Here is a 6,000-nt window from a genome sequence, read left to right as displayed (position 1 = left end):
GGTTGAGCCGTGAAAAGTTAGCAGGCAGACAGACAGACACACCTTCGCATTTATAATATTAGTATGGATGCAGTGAATCAATAAATATTCTATCTATCGGAGGTCAAAGTTAACCACCACCGCATTTTGACTTTCATGATCATCATCCGATAGTCGTCCAGCGCTGGACATAGGTCTCTTGTAGGAACTTTCACACACCACGGTCTTAGGCCTGCCTGAATCTAGCGGCTCCCTGCCACTTGTTTGATGTCGTCAGTCCACCTACTGAGGGCTTGCAACATTGCGCTTTCCGATGCGAGGTCGCCATTCTAGTACCTTGTTTTAGAACTATGTGCCATGTGCAATGTCCATTGCTATCGGCTTCACAATCCCTTAAGCTATGTCAGTGTTTCCCAAACATTGTTCTGCCATGGCCCGGTAATTTTTACATTGCCTCTTCATGACCCACTTAACACTTTTAGACCCAAGCAGCCCCCCGATTGTGTAAGAAAAACGTATTCATCGTTATCGTAATCGTCAAAAAATTCTGCCCTTTGATAGGTTGATTCGCTGTTTACATTTTTTCACAGCCAATCAAAGGGCAGAATTTGTTGACGATGACGATAACGATGAATACGTTTTTCTTACACAATTGGGGGGCTGTTTCCATTGGGTAAAATAATACACATTTATTGATAGTAATATTATCGATAGTTGGTAATATTTTTAAAACAATGCGGGAATGTTGTGACCCGGGGTTTTTTTTTTAGAATAGAATAGAATAGAATGTTTTTTTATTCATGTTATTTTTATGGTCCGGTACCGGGTCGCGACCCGGCAAATGGGAAACACTGAGCTATGTCATTTACTCTGATTCTCCTACGTAGTTCCTCATTTTTGATTCGATTACCTAGAGAAAGTACAAACATAGCTCTCTCCATGCATCGCCCGCTGCGTGACTCGCTGTTTTATGAGGCTCAAAGTTAGTGACTATTGTAACCCGCTAGCTTTTTAATTACATAGGCTATATCTTCTAGGTAAATATTATATAAAAGGAAAAGGACTGATCTATCAACGCACAGCTCAAACCACTGGACGGATTGGGCTGACATTTGGTATGCACATAGCTATTGTAACGTAGGCATCCGCTTAAAAGGATTTTTGAAAATTCAACCCCCAAGGGGATGAAATACACTGCTAAAATAATAACAAAATGATACTGCTACTTGTGAAAAAACCTTGATGAAGCTGCAAAACAGTGCAAAACATTTCTCTTATGCTGAAAAGTCTCATAAATAGTTAAGCTTAAGACACATAATTTATAAACACAGCTATTTGAATCCATATACCGGCGGCAGGCGTAAAAATATTGCTATATTCCGGTAATTTGGATGATTTATGCGCCATTACTCCACGTTATTGGAGTTTCTGAAAAAAAAAAGGTTAGGAAACACCTCCGAGGGTAGAGGACAAAGGTGTTATTATAATAGCCGCAGAGCCGGTTGCTAGATCTACAACCTCATAAAGGCACTTGTCCCACCGCCAATGAGGATTGAGAAGCGATTAGCTGTCGACTATTTTCTCGCTCAAAAAACGCATAATCTGTATGGAAAAAATGAATGATTTGGCATCCACACTGTGCGCTCGAGCCCACTGTGAGACCTCACAGTAATGATTGTGAATACGGATGTAAGTATACTTACTAAAGCCCGTGATACACATGCCAGTGAATGGTACGCTAGGTGCTGGTAAGCTGGCAAGCCAGGTACTAGTAACTAGCAAGTTGTCAGCGCGTGATACACATGCTTGTGTCTGGTATGCTAGTTTCTAGAAAGGATGCGTACCGTGCCAGTCACGTGCGATTCAAGAACAGAAAATGAATTATTACGAAGAATTTAATATGTTCATAATACAACTCGCGATTGTATTAGTGAAGAAACTTTTTATAACTAGGAATATATGCAAAATACATCATAAAATGTAAAATAAAAACCAGCACAAACATTCTAAAGATTTTGGCCGAGGTTGAGAGTGAAATCTACTAGCAAACACTTTACGACGTGTTTTGCGATGGTATAGCCACGGTGAAACATTACCGTGGTACAGCTGGCATGCGAGTCTCTCGTCCCACTTCCCCTCAAGGGGAAAAAATCAAACGCCTTGCGATCTACTGGTATGCTTTGTTAGAGCTACTGGCAGATTCTCGATACACATGCGAGCAGTTCGTTTTTGCTTGTAACCATCATGTGTATCAGCAGCTTAATGCAGAGTCATGGACTCCTGGTGTATAACGTTGCCAGTGCCGCTCTAACTACCATTACGAGGACATTATTCCTTTTTTGCTGTTTATTTGAAAATTGGCGCCATAAATTGTTTTGTTACGTTTAATGGCTTTTGGATGCCGACTGAAAGCCTGTTTATGGGCCTGCTTATAAAATGACACCAATTTCCAAAGTGTATTAATAATCATAATCATTTTCGTTGCTCAAAGCATGAGAAAATACAGGTACTAGTAATCTACATAGGTATGTTTGGAATAAAATATCACAATAGAAATTTGCTTACCTACTATCAAGTATGCAATTTTTTATCCAATCTTTATTTCTTTACTTAGCAATCAAACAACTTTTATGTTTAGTCTTGAGGACCTATGGCGAGTTAGTGTGTCCCAGGCCAGCTAACTAATCAAGGCATCGCCAAGGTCTGCACCCGAACGTAGTCGAAATGATTTGCCTCCTCATTTCTAATTCGAACCGCTAAGATTGGGATCACCCTTCCAGCATCAGTTTTCCCTTTCAATTATAATATGGGTGCATTCAAGTCAAGAGTGAATAGGCATCTTCTAGGCAAGCGCGCTCCATCTTAGGCTGCATCATCACATGCCACGGTCTGATTACAGTCTATAAATAATTAAAAAAACCTATACTTGCCTCAATCACGTTATGCGACAGTCTGACAATAGGTGGACGCAGGAGAGCACAGTCTGGTGTCCACGCTACATAACGCGTCGCCGTGGCAGGCCCCGCACGCGATGGCGCGCAGATCTGGAGGAATTTGATGGCCTTGGTGCGCTCTGGACGCATCTGGTCGCTAACAGGGATACCTGGAAGAAAAAGGGGGAGGCCTTTGCCCGCGTTTGGGATGACTTGTGAATAATTAGAGCTAGATATACCTTATAAGCAATATTAAACAAAATATATATTTTGTATATAATATATACAAAATATATATAAAACAAAAAAAATTAGAGGTAGGCTTATTTATTTATTTATTTATACTTGCCTCAGAGTGATTACAAAATAACTTACATTTACACATAATATAAGTAGGTAAAAGGATAAATTGACTGACATAATTTATCAATGTACAGTTCAAACTACTGGGTCTAGAAACATGAGCCCCACTAAAAAGGATTTTTAGTAGATCCACCCATACGAAGTTAGAGTAAAACATTAGCAACCTCCCTGGCGCAGTGGTGAGCGCTGCGGTCTTAATAGTGGGAGGTCCCGGCTTCGATTCCTGGCAGGGGTTTGGAATTTTATAATATCTAAATTTCTGGTCTGGTCTGGTGGGAGACTTCGGCCGTGGCTAGTTATCACCCTACCGGCAAAGCCGTGCCGCCAAGCGATTTAGCGTTCCGGTACGATGCCGTGTAGAAACCAAAGCGGTATGGGTTTAATAAAAACTGCCATACCCCTTCCAGGTTAGCCCGCTTCGATCTTAGACTGCATCATCACTTACCACCAGGTGAGATTGCAGTCAAGGGCTAACTTGTATCTAAATAAATAAAAAAAAGCTAGTTTGATAAGGCTATACTTACCTAATAATATTTTTGATATAGAAGTAGCATATTAGTGTTCGTTTACTCCAACAAAGAAAGGCAAACATAAAAGGTACCTTAGAAACACACGCAAAATAGAACACTAAAATGAAAGTACCCCAAAAGGTGGGAAAATTGTATTAAATGAAACAGAAAGTTGATTTAAGCTAAGAGTACCTCAACCATTACTCCCTTTTGGCTAATTATAAGGTAGATTGGCATTCATAATTACCGGCCTTTGTTTAATTTTCTCCGTCCCTGGAAACTTATTAACTTTACGTTATGAATACCTTTTGGTGTTAAAGTAAAATATTTAGAATATTAGAGGGTAGTTCAGTATTTTGAATAACAATAAATTATGCTAGCTTTGACCAACTTCGAAACTAATTCAATATTAATAATTATAATATTAATCATATTTTGTAATATAATTTATTTGACTACGAATTAATCTGATTTTTAGGGTTAGGTACGTACCTCAAAAGGAAAAAGGAAACCTTACAGGATCACTTTGTTGTCTGTCTGTCCGTCGTGTCTGCCAAGAAACCCTATAGGGTACTTCCCGTTGACCCTAGAATCATGAAATTTCGTAGGTTAATAGGTAGGTCTAAAATATTTGAGCCTCAATAGCTCAACGGGTAAAGGAGTGGACTGAAAACCGAAAGGTTGACGGTTCAAACCCCGCCCGTTGCACTATTGTTGTACCTATTCCTAGCACAAGCTTGACGCTTAGTTGGAGAGAAAAGGGGAATATTAGTCATTTAACATGGCTAATATTCTTTAAAAAAAAAATTATAGCACAAAATAAAGGAATAAATCTGAAAACCTTGAATTTGTGGTTACATCACAAAAAATGATGAATGATTATGAAAGGGCTTTACCTGTATATTTTATAACAAATTTTATTATGCATAATGCTTATGCATAATAGTTTTAGATTTATCGTGCAAAATGTTGAAAAATAGGACTGTAATACGGAACCCTCGCACATGGCCCTATATATTTTTTAGAGGGATTTTCAAGTAATTGCTGTGATTTTAGGGGTTTTTGACTTAAGCTTTAGTGGGAAATATATTTGAGAGTTAGCAACACTGACTCTTACTATCTCAAGTTTTTTTAAATCTAATTAAATAAAAGGGCTATGAGTTTCAGCAGTAAGGAATACGACTATAAAGAGAAAGTTTTGTCATTGAATGCGGTGGGTGTTTTAGCATAAAGTTTCCAAAAACAAACAACAATATTACAAAAGTTTCACAAAGGGAATAAATAATAATAGGTCTAATAATATTGTAAGGTACTCAAAAACATACAAAACTCTATGTATAGACTCTTAATAGAGAAAGTTCTCAGAACTGGTTTTCACACACTAAGCTGGCAACTTGAATAAAATCCCACGTAATGAAATAAGTTTTCCGTAAGCCTCTGCGGTGGCGGTGAAGAAATTTTTAATATTATCCTGTTTCCCCTTTGTTTCAATGTAGTTGTTACTTTTTCCGTCCCTCTACCTTGCGTTTAAATGTAATTAAATAAACTAGGTAATTTAAATTATAGGGCTAATTCTCTTTTGTGATGTTTTGTTTGTGTCGGTGCGAAGTCTTTATCTTGCAAATGACGTCTCATATCAGTGTTTAGTTAGCGAATACACTTTTTCATCATCATCATGATCAACCCATCGCCAGCCCACGATTAACCTTTAATAATAATCAGTGGTACTTGCCACACCCAGATCTCACCTTCCACATCGAGACACTGAGGTCCCTATCCCTATTTTAAATGTCAGTCCAACTTGCTGGAGGGTGCTCCATACTGCGCGTCTTGGACTTTCCAGCTCTTATGATATGCTCCGACGAAATGTCTAAGAGCCCGTGAGGGCTCCAGACCTTCGTTATTTTATAAACTCTGTCTGGCCCTCGCAGGCTCTAATGCCTATCTATAGAGCGCACTCTGGACTTTGCTTAGACTTAAGACAGAGTCAAAACGAGACAGAGCTCTATCTCTCACATACATCTGATGATAACACACGCATACACACACACACACAAGCATACACACACAGTTGTAATTTTATTATTGTATATACCTACATTTATTCTAAATCTATTCTGTTAAAATAGTTTTAATTATAATTTTAAGTAATCTCTTTTGGCCTACTGGTATACCTAGATTTAAATTTAAATAATAATTATGTATTTACGCTGTTG

The sequence above is a fragment of the Maniola hyperantus genome, chromosome 17 (assembly GCF_902806685.2).
Source record: "Maniola hyperantus chromosome 17, iAphHyp1.2, whole genome shotgun sequence".
NCBI lineage: Eukaryota > Metazoa > Arthropoda > Insecta > Lepidoptera > Nymphalidae > Maniola > Maniola hyperantus.
This window is presented reverse-complemented; position numbering follows the sequence as displayed.